The sequence below is a fragment of the Dasypus novemcinctus genome, chromosome 3 (assembly GCF_030445035.2).
Source record: "Dasypus novemcinctus isolate mDasNov1 chromosome 3, mDasNov1.1.hap2, whole genome shotgun sequence".
In the NCBI taxonomy this organism is placed as follows: Eukaryota; Metazoa; Chordata; class Mammalia; order Cingulata; family Dasypodidae; genus Dasypus; species Dasypus novemcinctus.
The window spans coordinates 72343049-72356984 of record NC_080675.1 but is presented as its reverse complement, the minus strand read 5'-3'; the positions used below and the strand labels follow the sequence as shown (position 1 = coordinate 72356984).

General features: G+C 32.5%; 1 protein-coding gene across 26 annotated transcripts in view; it reads left to right on the top strand.

Moving 5' to 3' along the window:
* Nucleotides 1-13936, top strand: part of LRFN5 (leucine rich repeat and fibronectin type III domain containing 5) — a 311670-nt gene that overhangs the window by 95345 nt on the left and 202389 nt on the right. For 7 of the 26 annotated variants that reach the window (XM_058293522.2, XM_058293507.2, XM_058293524.2 and 4 more), the window contains 2 exons: nt 9979-10038; nt 13305-13408. The exons of 15 other annotated variants lie outside the window; for them this stretch is intronic. The gene's annotated coding sequence lies outside the window, so the exon portion shown is untranslated. The remainder of the gene's footprint in view (nt 1-9978; nt 10039-13304; nt 13409-13936) is intronic. 4 more of the 26 variants (XM_058293513.2, XM_058293526.2, XM_058293517.2 and 1 more) reach the window with 1 other exon arrangement.

Genomic DNA, 13936 nt, shown 5'->3' with positions numbered 1-13936 from the left:
TATTTAATGTCAAATCCTGAAGTTAATATTTAACATGTTTTTAACTTTAGTAGGTATTACTTTAAAGAAGATTTTCTCAACCACAGCAGTAGTGACATTTTGATCAGATAACTCTTTGTTGTGGGGGACTATCCTGTGCATTACAAGGTGTTTGGCACCGTTCCTGGCCTCTCCCTATAAGAAGCCAGTAGCAACTCCCAGTTGTGACAATCAAAAATGTCTCTTTACATTGCCAAATGTTTTCTGTGAGACAAAATCTTACGTGATTGAGAAACACTGCTTTAAAGGAAAGGGTATTTGTTTTCTTTATACTTAAGTAAACCAAGGTTGAAAAGTTTGTGATTGGCTCAAATGAGGCAAAAGTTAGGGCATGCAAGCACCAGAATTTTAACCAAAATAAACCCAGGCTTGTTTGCTACCAAGAGTTTCCTTATGATTGACTGGAAGCATGTAATTTTGACTCACCATTAGTAGAAGTATAACTCCCTCTCTACTTTCTACGTCCCTGGACAGCAAGCCCGTTATAGCCTCTTCCCTGTAGACTTCTCCAAGCTATGGTCCAGCATCAGTCTCAGCACACCCTGCAAACTTGAAGGGGCATAGGTCCTTCTCTAGGAGCCATCCTTTTGAAGATTCTTACACAGCTTGAGAGAGAGAGAGAATTGCATTCCTTATCTTTTGCATGAGATTTATGGAGTGAAAATACCACAACAGTCTTACCACTTGCTTGAAATACAAAATAAATTTCTTTGCTGGTTTATTCAGTCTCAAACCTTTTATTTGCTAACTAGAAGAGGTTGATGTGTCAAGAGTCACAAAGTGGGTTTTAGATCACTTATCACTTATATTACAAGTCCTTCATTTGTGGCCCAGCTCTTCATTGTGCAAAGTGGGTTCATTAGTCAAGGTTGTCTAGAGAAACAGAATGCTAGAAGACAACTAGATAGGTAATTACAGATAAAGAGATAGATTTATTATACGAATTGGCTCAAAAGACTGTGGATTGGCAAGTTCAAATTCCACAGGTCAGGTTGCAAGTTGAAAACTCATTGAAGGGGAAGTTGAATTCTGCACAATTGCAGGTTGGAAACTCCCATGAAGGTGATGTTGAATTATGCAGGAGAAGCTGGCCATCTAAAGTAGTGATAGAAATTCTTCCTTCTGATTGTTGATATCATCAGTTTTTACTTTGGGCCTCCAACTGATTGGAGGAGGAGATTCCTCTCATTGCTGAAGGCAATTTCCTTTGATTGAGATGCAATTAACTGACTAATGATTTAAGTCCATCTGTGAAATGCTGCCACAGTAACAATCAGACAAGTGCTTGCTTGACCAAACAACTGGATACCATAACTCTAGCCAAGTTGACACATGAAATTAACCATCAGAGTTGGGATATTTTCACCCTTATTTTGTTCTCAGATTTTGTGACCTCTCCCAAAACTGAGACAGAAAGTATGCATTTTTGGTGTCATGCTACATGTAGATAAAATGTAGACAAGTTGCAATGTATATAGTGCAAAGATAACTAGATTCATATTAAGAGAACTGGCCTATGATTGTGGTTCTGTCTGTTATAATCTGAATCTTTAGTTACTTAGTCGTTTATGGCTCAGCTTCCTCATCTGTCCAAAGGAGCTTCAATGCCTAACAAAGAGTAGGTTCACAATAAGCAGGTTTTGGGATCTCGTTCCAGAATATGTACTTTTCTCTGTTCCAATTTGAAATATCACTAGTGTAGGTAACTACTAAGTTTATTGAAATTAGCCAACCATATCATTAAATGTCGTTAAATACCTCTTCTTTGATTTGTTTGAAGTGGATTAGAAAGGGCAGAGAAATGTGTCTTTAGCTAGTAACATACAAAAATGCTAGTTATTATCCATTTTTAAGCCTTCTTGTACATGAGCTTACTTGTTTTGTTTGCTTATTTTTTTATATAAATTACCATGCTTAATTTTGGGAATTCATATCTTTAATATTAGTTGTTTATCATGCCTTATCTATATAGAAAAGGTACCTTTGTTGGATGAAATAGATACTGTAGTTGATTCCCTCAAATATATCTCACCTACTCCTGATTGCATAGCCATTTTGATGATTTGCAAAACTCCACTGCTGGTGGTGATTAATCTCAGCCTGTCATAGTAATCCTGCCCTTCTTGTTAGTGATTGACATTTCACTGATGATAGCTATTGCTTCATGGGTGGGCATGAAACCTTTTCCTTAAAACTGGAGAAGGCTAATTTTCATATATTGAGAAAGGCCTTTTTCTCCTCTGCCTCAGCAGAATGGAAGAGAAAACAAGTGCTCTGGGAAGCACTTTAGGTTGAAGCTGAACACTGGGCTACAGACTGCAGAGACAATGAAAGTCCAGTGTCTCTGATGGTTTATTTATTTATTTTTTTGAACTGCCGTTCCTCTGAACTTGCAGAATTGTGAGCCACTGCAATCTTTTATTATTAAAGATCTGTGAAGAGCAGAGAGAGCACCCTGTGTAGGAACGTGTAGTTTTCCTTATTTCATTCTCTTCCTGATTTTGGACCCTTAAATCATTTAAAATATATAATTGTATTTGTTCCATTTAGGCCTGTCCATTTCAGCAAAAGTAATGGATGGATTTTATTATTTTTAAAGGAACGTTTTTAAAATGTCTACTTTATTATTATAATATGAAAATGCCGCAAGAGTATAACATTTTTTATAGTCATATTGCATGGTATTTTTACAACTATTTTACATAAGTTTATTTTAAGAAATTACTGTTGAAATTATCCTATAATTATAAGAACTATTATTCCAAGTCACCCACATACAACCTTTATTCCTTACTACTGTTTTTGTCATGCCACCTCTTAACCCACTTAATAATCTTTTAACCTAATGCAATTTCACTTTATTCTCTCTAGCCATACTTTTTTGATCCTCACATCACAAAACATTATTCAAATCATTTTACCCTTTTCTTCCTTTAACTATCAATAGTGGATTTTTATCATGTTTGATAATGCATGTCCAAAATTGTGTTTAAATATATGTACCATTAGGAAAGAAGACAAAAGACAAGTAAACCATACACACCAAACCAAAATAACAAAAAAACCTTGCTAAACTTTTTCAGTAAAATTCAAAATATGAAATGGTTAATTCTGCTTCTCAAAGAAAATCTGACAACTAATGTTCAAAGACAAAAAGACAATTTCTTTTAAATATCTTATTCAAATGGCCTCCAAAGGTAGACAGACATACCTATTTTGTCACATTAAGCAAGACTGAAATAACTTTTTGCATTTGTCAGCCAAAGGGGTGCTGATGCAAAATATTAGAAATTGGTTGGTTTTTATAAAGGGTATTTATTTGGAGTAGGAGCTTACAGATACCAGGCCATAAAGCATAAGTTACTTCCCTCACCGAAGTCTATTTTCACATGTTAGAGCAAAATGTTTGCCGACATCTGTGAGGGTTCAGGCTTCCTGGGTTACTCCCTTCTAGGGTCTTGGTTCTCTCTGAGTTCAGGGTTCTTCTCTTCCCAGGGCTTGCTTCTTCCTGGGCTCAGCATTCCTCTCTTCCTAGGGCTGGCTTCTCTTTTCTCTGTGTGCTTACTTCCTGGGGCTCCAGCTTAAGGATTCAGCATCAAACTCCAACATCAAAACTCCAACATCAAAAACCCTCAACTCTGTCCTTTGCCATGTCTTTCATCTGTGAGTCCCCTCTGACCAAGGGGTGGGACTCACCCCTTGATTATTCTATGGTTTTTCATTGTTTGGTAGTTCATTTTTTTATTATTGAATAATATTCCATTGTATGGCTGTGTCACAGTTTGTTTATCCTTCTTCCTATGGAAGGGCATCTTGGTTGCTTCTAGTTATTGTTAATTACGAGTAAAGCTGCTGTAAACCTTTGTGTACAGGTACAGGTAGGACTCAATGCCCTAATGATGTGGCCCAATCAAACTTAATCAACTCCCAGGTACAGACCAGATTACAAACATAATCCAATATCTATTTTTTGAATTAATAACCATATCAAGCTATACTTTTCATGTTGGAGCATATGGTTTTTGAGGCCAACAAATTTACAAACTAAAAATCTTTTGAAACATATCAAAATGTTTTTATTTTATTGTCAATTAGCTAGCACTTTTAGCTAAAACATATTCTTGTATCCTACATAGAAGGCTATGTAGAATGATGTTCATAAGCTCATATGGAAAGATTTATGTTAATTGGAAGTACAAGGCAGTTTTAAATTACAGTATTTTTAAGTGGTAAATGTACAATATAATGATTTTTTTCTTTTTTGGCTATGTACTAATTAAGTATACTCACTTCTTACAGAATATTTTAAAATTCTTTCTGTTGCTGAGAATAGATTTAATTTAGTGATTATAGTTAAGACATTTAACATTGTAAGCATAGTTTCAGGAATATTATTACCATTAATATATAACATAGCATGCAATAAACTGAACCTATTAATTAGTTGTATATAGTAATTATTAATTTTCATCTTTACACAAAATCCTGGCCATCCACCATATAATTTCATATCAGTTCTTAATTAATTTCCCCAAAGCCCAAATAAAAATCTCATTCATTTTTCTTGCTCTTTGAACTTTCTGTTGTGTGCACATATCAGTAATCTGTTACTACATTTCAAAGGCCTTGTACATTTTGGAACATGTATTCCCCTATTTTTTCCCAGTTTTTCAGACTATTCTAGCTTTAACAATCCAAATTCTTTTACTTTTATTGGTCCTATGGATAAGGAAAACCACTAGGACATTTTGCCTTGGGACTTTGTACTTTTCTTATTTCTTAGTAGATAATAGACTAGTACTAGTAATGCAGTTGTTAGTTATGATAATTTAATGAGCACTTATGTTTCTGGTATAGTGTTTTATATTCATTCCCTCATTGGCTTTTATATACTTTATTTTTAAAGCAGTTTTAGGTGTACAGAAAAGTGCAGAGTTCCCATATTCTCTCTTTCCAACTCCTCCCACAGTTTCCCTATTAGTAACATCTTGTTTTGGTGTGGTACATTTCTTACAATTGATGGACCAACATTAATACTTTACTAGTAGCTAAAATTCATAGTTTACAGTAGGGTTTGCTTTTTAGTATAGAATTCTATAGGTTTTGACAAATACTTGATGTCATGTACCCACCATCACTGTATCATACAGCATAGTTTCAATTCCCCAAAAATTCCCTGTACTCCATTTATTCATTACTTCCCTCCACTGCACCCTCCAATCCAAGACAATCACTTATCTTTTTATTGTCTTTATATTTTGCCTTTCCCACAATGTCATATTTTTCAAGTTACATAGTTTGTAGAGTTTTTAGACTTGCTTTTTTAAACTTAGCAATATGTATTGAAGATTATTCTATGGTTTTTCATTGTTTGGTAGTTCATTTTTTTATTATTGAATAATATTCCATTGTATGGCTGTGTCACAGTTTGTTTATCCTTCTTCCTATGGAAGGGCATCTTGGTTGCTTCTAGTTATTGTTAATTACGAGTAAAGCTGCTGTAAACCTTTGTGTACAGATTTTTGTGTGGGTATAACTTTTCAGTTCCTTTGGGTAGATACCTAGGAGTACAATTGCTGGATCATGTGGAAGGTCTATGTTTTGCTTTCTAGGAAGCCGCCAAACTTTTTTCCAAAGTGGCTGTAAAATTGTGAATCCTCAAGAGCAATGAAGAAGAGTTCCTTTGCTTTACCTCCTTGCCAGCAATGGGTATTGCTATTGTTTTGAAATTTAACCATGCTGATGGGATGATAGGATTGTTGTTTTAATTTGCAATTCTCAAATTATATATGGTCTTGAGTTTCTTTGCTATGCTTGTCATCTGTTTATCTTCTTTGGTGTGGTGTTTTTTGCCTTTTTGCCCATTTTTTAATTTGTTTGTTTTCTTATTGAATTTTAAGCATTCTTTGTATATTTTGGTTACAAACCCTTTTTCAGATATGTTATTTGAAAATATTTTCTTCCAGTTTGTGGCTTATCTTCTTCTTTTCTTAACAGTGCCCTTTGCAGAACAGAAATTTTCATTAAAATGAAGTCTAACATCATTTTTTCTTTCATAGATTGTGCTTTTGGGATTGTATGTCATAACGAAACCCAAAGTCACTACATTTTTCCTCTTATCATCTAGAAATTTTATAGTTTTGTTTTTTATATTGAGGACTATGATCCATTTTGAGCTGATTTTTGTGATGGTGTGAGGGTTATATCTAGATTCTTTTATTTTTCCCCCATGGATGTTCAGTTGTTGCAACACCATTTGTTGAAAAGGTTATCTTCTTTCTCCATGGAATTGCCTTTGCTCCTTTCTGAAAGATGAGTTGACTATAATTGTATGAGTCTACTTTTGGTCTCTCTATTCTAACCCATAGATCTGTGTCTATTTCTTCACACTTCAGTTTTATAGTAATTCTTGATGTTAGGTAGTGTCAGTCTGCCAACTTTTGTCTTTATTATTTTGTTGGCTACTCTGGGTCTTTTGTCTATGATCTTTCCATATAAGCTTTAGAATCTATTTTTTAATACCCACAAAATAACTTGCTGGAATTTTTATTGTGATTGCATTGAATCTATATTTCAAGTTGGGAAGAATTAAAATCTTAATAATATTGTCTTCTTATCCTTGAACAATTTAGATCTTTTTTTCATCAATTTTTTATGGTTTCTTCATATGGATCTTGTATATATATATTTTAGGTTTGTATCTGAGTGTTTAATTTTCTTAAGTGCTAATGTAAATTGTGTTTTTGATGTCAAATCCCAGCTGTTTTTTGTGGGGAAATAGAAAAGCAATTGACTCTAGAATACTAACCTTGTACCCTTCAACTCTCATTTAATTTTTATAACCACTCTAACAAAATGCTTAGAGTTAATATTGACATTGTAGTGATGAAATTATGGATGCCCAGAGATGTGAATAACATCCCAAGGTTATATTGCTTGAGAAAGGTAAAGCTGGATAAGAAGTCTAAGCTATTTGACTTTGGAACCTCATGTTTTAACTCATATTTTCAGCTTCTGATTTGGCTGCTATAGCTTTATTTGTTGTTTGGAAACCATTGACATGTTACTGCATTTTGGCTCTCACGTTTCATTTCCACATATCATGTGGCAGTTAGGTTAAGCCTAGTAAGGTATCTTCCTGTCTCTTCTGACCCTTACCAAATATTTTCCATTTCCCAACACCTGGAAACTAGTCATTACTCTCAAAAATAAAACCCAGAAGCCATCTTTAATTCCAGAGTTGTCATTACATACAATTTGGAGCAGAGCCCCTCTTTAATTTATCCCTCTTTTACCCTCATTCAAGTCTGTTTGTCAGCAGTTGGTCAATGTTTACTAGGATTATTGGAAATTTCCACATTGTTGTAATTATTTCAGAGTGCTGTTGGTTAAACAATGTCTCCAAGTATCCATTGAACAATACTACTTTACTCCTTAGAACATTTTAAGATATTCCAAGTAATGTATAATTACTTGATCTCACATTTAGGTTCTTATATATTGTAGGTTACCTCATTTCTTTTCTGAATTAATATTTACTCTTGACTCCCTAGGTTTATATTCCTTTGCTTTCTCTTATATTAACTAAAAATCATGTTGGACAAAGCTATTCTTCCAAGTGCTAACTTTTTATCTGCTAAATAGAATGTTAAAATGCAGTTGGTTAAAATTTTACATCAACTAATTTTTTTTTTTTTTTTTTTTTTTGAGGCACCAGAGGCTGGGGATTAAACCCAGGACCTCGTATTTGGGAAATCAGCAGTCAACCACTGAACCACATCAACTTCCCTGAGTTGTTTTCGTTTATTTGTTTGTTTTGCTTGTTGTTTGTTTTTAGGGTCCCAGACCTCCCATGTGGGAAGCAGGCACTCAACTGCTTGAGTGACATCCATTTCCCAGCTATTTATTTGGTAGTGTTTTTTCTTAATTATTTAAAAAAAATGCTACCTTGCTCTTAGAAACCCAAGCATATAGTGTCAGGTATGGTTGATGATCATAGCATTTATTAGATAAAAAGAGACCATGTTTATTTAAATAGATTAACCTGCTATTGACTGTAGGCCTGAGCATATATATAACTCAGATGAAAGATACATAGTCTTTTCTTTTCCCAGTCATTGTTTTCAGTATCTGCATACCTAATTGTGCCCTCTCGTAAATCCGATTGTCCAAAGGGATCCACAGAGCTCCCAACCTTGCTTGTCTTTCTTATAAAGTGCTTCATTTTTCCTGCTCAGTTTCCATCAATCATAGTTCCTCTTTTCTGTGCCGTAGTTTGGTGAAACTCAACTTCTGTCCAATGACAAATATTATGAAAAAGGAAACTCTAATCTGCATTATTTTATAGCATTCTACAAATAATAACTTAATTAAAAGAATGTTTAAGAATTTTCTCAGTAGCATTATTATGTTGAAACCAAAGCCTGATATGCCCCTTAAATTGTACATGAACATTTGTGGACTCAATTTAGTCATATTTCTTCCATAGCCAAAATAAAAACCATATTCTTTTTTCCTGTTCTTTCTAATGGCTTTCACAGGAATCAAGTCACTTGCCTTCCAAAGGTCCTTTAGATTTTAAAGCACTATATTCTCCTCTGTCAGATTATTCTTTTATTTACCTCTTCCTTCCCATGAGGTTCAAAAGTTTAAGGCACATTAAGCTTTATAGCTAACCTTTAAAAGTATAGATATGCACATATAGTTGATATTTTAAGAATAGACAAATAAATTTTCAGGAAAAGACTAAATCAACACAATATTTGCCAGAGTATTGTATGCATATATGAATGTGATTAAATCAAAGATTTTAATTGTATGTACATATAACATTTATATGTAAAATTATTATTTGGCTTTCACTCTTGTTACTAGTTCTTTTTCTATATCTTCTTCTTAACATGGATATTGCTCAAAGACAGGGCTTTTACCATCTTGATATTTTGTGAAACCCATGTAGTATGTGATTACTTGGTGTTTATATCCAGATAAGGCCCTTCTAATTGAAAATGAAACCTTCATTGGTCTCTTAGAGAGGCAAAACTTCCTACAAATAGATTCACTTCTTTTGAGGGTAATGACTTTGCATAAGCTTAGGTGGGATATAATCTTAATGTTGAAAATTAATTTAAAACTCATTTTCCAGTGGGCTATTTATTAGATATCTTAAATACCATTTAATACGGAGGCCAATCATCTATAAATATAAAATCAATAATTGAGATAAAACAACCAAAGTCAAGCATCATGCAATGATAAAATAACAAAACAAAGCAAAACAAAGTAAAAACAAACAACAGAAAAAAACAATACTTTCAAAACTTTTTTCAGACTTGAAATCTGAAAACTATGGATTCTAAATCTGTCAGTCCTGTTAGCAGTATAAATGAATTTAAGAAAGGTACTTTTTTCTGCGTGTGTCTAAAATGTTTCTGCTGTGAAAATTGGGTGAGTGCTGGGTATGGGAGCCTGGAGAAGAGTGACCAATAAACCTCAAATACAATTGCTTTCTCTAATATTGGAGAATAAGGTTTTTAGAGAGGGCAGTCACTAATCCCAGGATGGTTTGGGGATGTTTGAAAGTTAGCCAAAAGGAAAAGTACAAAGAAAAAAAATCACTACAACTTTGCTTAAGGTTTCCTATTAAATGCTTGAGTTGGCATACAAAACAAGCCTTATTATTCAAGAGCTCTGTTTTGAGAAACAGTATATTTTTGGAGAGTGTTTCAGAAGGAGCTTCTTGTAGCATTTATTTTTTTTTTTGAGAATATGACAAATCTTTTAGGAGAAAACCATCTGACTACATTTTGGCCTTTTCTGCAATTTGAACAATGATTTATAACCATTTTTGATTCTCCCTATTTTCTTCTTAAGGAATTTCCACTAACTTTAACCTACACAAAAATTATGGTACTTAATTCTTTTTTTTTTTTTCCCCAGGCACAAAGTCTTCTTTGTTTTCTTGACACTTCAGTTACATAGGCCCATCCTTGTTTGCAGGTTAGTGCTCATTCAGTGGAAAGATTCTGATGATGGTGTGGGTTATATCACACCTGTGTGTGGTTTTTTCTAAATCTAAAGGTTTGTAGTTTATTTTGGACTATCTGCCATTCGTCAAATTTATTGGATAAACTTGCATGGTCAACAATCTCAAAAAGCTCATGCAGACAAATTTAGTTAGTGCTGCTTCTTTTTTAAGATAACACAAATAAAAAGGGCTCTAACTACCTTTTTGAGAGTTCCAACTAACAATTTAAAATAATCTATAACCTAGAGGAAAATAAAAGACTGAATACAAGTACTCAGCAAAAACGTTTGGCAGTATCTAAGACTCATATAGATAAATCATCTTAATGAAGCCAAAGACTCTCAAAGAAGGAAAAATACAGCTTTGCTTAGCCCTTTCTAAAAACGATGAAGTTTTTTTTCAACTATAAAAATAAAACAAATTGAAACCTTTGCCTATCTATCTTTTAATTAGATAAGAGTGAAAGATACTGCATAATCCTTAAAAATGTTTCTATGTTCTTTAATTAACTCTTAGGTTTTCTTTGCATTTAAGAATTACATTATTTTCCAGACAACTAACATTTTCTCTTAATATTTCATCAGGAGGAGAATCTATCAAGTCTACTGCATACGTTTGGGACAGTTTCCAAATATCATAGCCGTCTTTTATCTCAAAGCCAAACATTATATGAGTCTCTTGGTTCTAATGTTCTTAACTCAGTGGAATGTCTGAGCATTTTAGATGAGAGACATTTTTATTGCTTTGACAAAAATGGCAACTTTAATTTTAATGTCTCCATCAAAAATCAATCAAGTATCTTGTTTTTGTGAGGCCTTTTAAAAATGAACTTACTAACCACAATTTTAAAGACAAATACAGTTGACTTAAAAAATGTCCTTCAGTTCAAAACATGGATTAACTATTTATTCACATCTGACATCTGAAAAGGAATATGAATTGCTGTTTAGAATCTAGAAAGAGGGTTTCTAACAATAAGCTCACTTTTTGCTGTAAATCCATCCTTCTAACACACTATCAAAAACTGTATTTCCTATTCTTATTCTTTGCAATAATAATTTCTATTAAGTACAGAATGAATATTAGTTTGAGTAGGAATATTTCTGTCATTTCTGTAATTTCTTAGCTTTATTAAATAATGCTTGTACATATCTTGATATCTTGAATCGCTCCATGGCAGAGGTTATATTTACAATTGAAATTTACAAACCTGAATAGTTCTAAATTAATGAGCTCTCTCCACATAATACTTATTTTCCAAATTCTAATGTAAGTATTTAGCAATGACACCCAGTATTAAATATTTTAAAACATGGTTGATTATTAGGAGAAAACATTAAGAAATCAATATTTTATTGTCAAATAAATGAAGCATAATTCACTTAATGAGATAGTTTTCTTGAAGAATTAGTATACAATTTTAATATATGAAATAAAATCAGGTATAAATTTATGGCTTAAAAGTATGATAAGTAATATTCTCTATCAAATCTATAGCCACTTTTTTTGTCCATAAGTCTATCTCTGGCATATGAACATTATAAATTTTTTTAGAAACGTATCAGAAAATAGTATTCCAAATCATCAGTATAATTCATTCTCATATTATAAATACAAATAAAACCATAGATAACAACAGACTTTTTTAAAGCCTCTTTTCTAGTTTTTACCTTTTATTGCACAAATGATAGGAAATGTTAAAATCAAGTCTAATGCTTAAAAATAAATAAAAAGCATCCATTGCTTAACATCACTTAAGCAAATATTAAATCTAGCAATCATTTCTCTATCCTCTTCTAGTCACTGGTCATACACAAACTTATTTTTAACCGAGTTTAATAAATTTATAAAGATTTTAGTGACTCATATGCATGCACCATTCCCTAGATTCTGAGAACCTTGCAAGATTGAGATGTATTCAGACAGAAAACATAAGTTGTCATAAATTAAAAATTTTATATTACAGAGTCCAGAATATGATTAACCATACTTAGGAGATAGGAAAGGATTACCAGAGGCAGTGGAGTGAGTTCGGGCTTGATAAGTAGAAAGTTACAGTATAGATAGCATCCTGTGATTTTTTAAAAATATAAGTTATAAAGTTCTTTTATATGTTAATACATACCATCTATACATTTTACTTTGAATGACTACATACTATGCTAAAGTAATTGTATTTTACATTACCATTTCTGTTTTTGAACATTAGTTCTGTCCTATACCTCAATTCACCATCATAAGTATATTTCTGATGAATATTTTGCATGTAGTTTATTATTAGAAATAAATTTCCAAGAATGTTTTGTTTTGTCACAGAAGATGGGAACTTTTTATAATAATCAGAATATTTGTTGTCTTTTCCTTCTCTGATCATTGATATATATCTATCTCTGTATTTCAATTGAATTAACAGCCTCATGAAACTATTATATTAGCAGTATCTAATAGACTGTTTTTCACAAAGTAGGTGTGTACCATCTGGTTGTTAATTTTGAAAATGAAATTTTGTTTTTATATAGTCCAAGAACCTAACCTTATATCCAAAAAGTTTGATAATGCAAAAGTTAAATAACTTGCCCATTGAAAACACTGTGTGAGAGTATTGAGTCAAGGACAAACATCTAAGCAGATACATTAAATGTCCTTGTCACTCTATTTTCCTTTTACACATTGTTGAAATTATCCAAAATTTTTTGTTTATTTAAATTTTATTTTCAGCTCTTATGACTTCTCAGAGGTCATTCTTTTCTTATAATTTTTCATCCAGAATTTGATGTATTTTACCTTTTAAAAATAATCTATCAGAAATTTACCAGATTTGATACTTTTCATAGGTAAAACCCTTATTACGACTGTGTTCCCAGCTTTTGTGCTACCTCTTCAATTATTTGATCTCATTTAATTCTCATGTAAAATATATGAGCGAATTGGTCTTTAGGTAAAATGACTTTCCTAGTGGCATAAAAATTGTAGGTGATAGAGTCAAATTTTCCAATACTGTTCTATAGCATATTAAATAAGAGTACTAGATTGACATGACGTAGAGCTCTAGGAAGTCCCGTGTTCCCTCGTGCTACCACACTAGTTTAAGAATCTCATTTATACCGTAGACTGTGGAAATAGTCTTCAAACTGATTTGCTTCTGCTTTGGCAATCATAAGCCAGAATCAGCTTTGAAAAACTTAAATCTGATCATATAAACCATTCTTTATTTTGTGTCTCCTTCTCTTTCATTTAGATATTTGAGTGAACTTTGGAAAATAAGGAAGAGTTAGCTAAGCAAAGGGAAAGGATTTTTTCTGTTGAAGGAGCAGCCTATGCAAAGACCTCACATATTCAAAGGCAAGTTGTTTTGAGGGTTTGCAAATATAATAAGAAATTTAAAAGTCATCATTTAAACACATTTGCTTTAAATATAAAAGGAGCTTAAAATATGAGGATAGTAGATGACAAATGCTAATGGGCCTTGTGGGTCATACTAGAAATTTGAGTGATTTGCATTTTTTAAAGATCCTCATTATGGGGAGAGTAAGATGAAAATATGGAGTATAGATTTCTTGTGATAAAACTAGAGCAGGTATTCCAGTTTTATGGCAGTTGTATTAATGCAGGTAAGAGACAGTGAAATTCTGAATTATGATAAAGATAGTAGGGAATGTGTGAAAACAAATAGGAGAGAATGTATGGAAATCAGATTTAAGAATATTAAATTAAACAGAACTTTATTGATTAGAATTAAAATTTCACTCTACTTTTGCATGTTCATCACCACTAAAATCATTGCTATGATTTAGAAGTAGAGATAGCGTTGCAGGTGGGAAAACCAGCACATACTTGAATAAGTTAATCTAAAAATGGTAACTTTAAAGA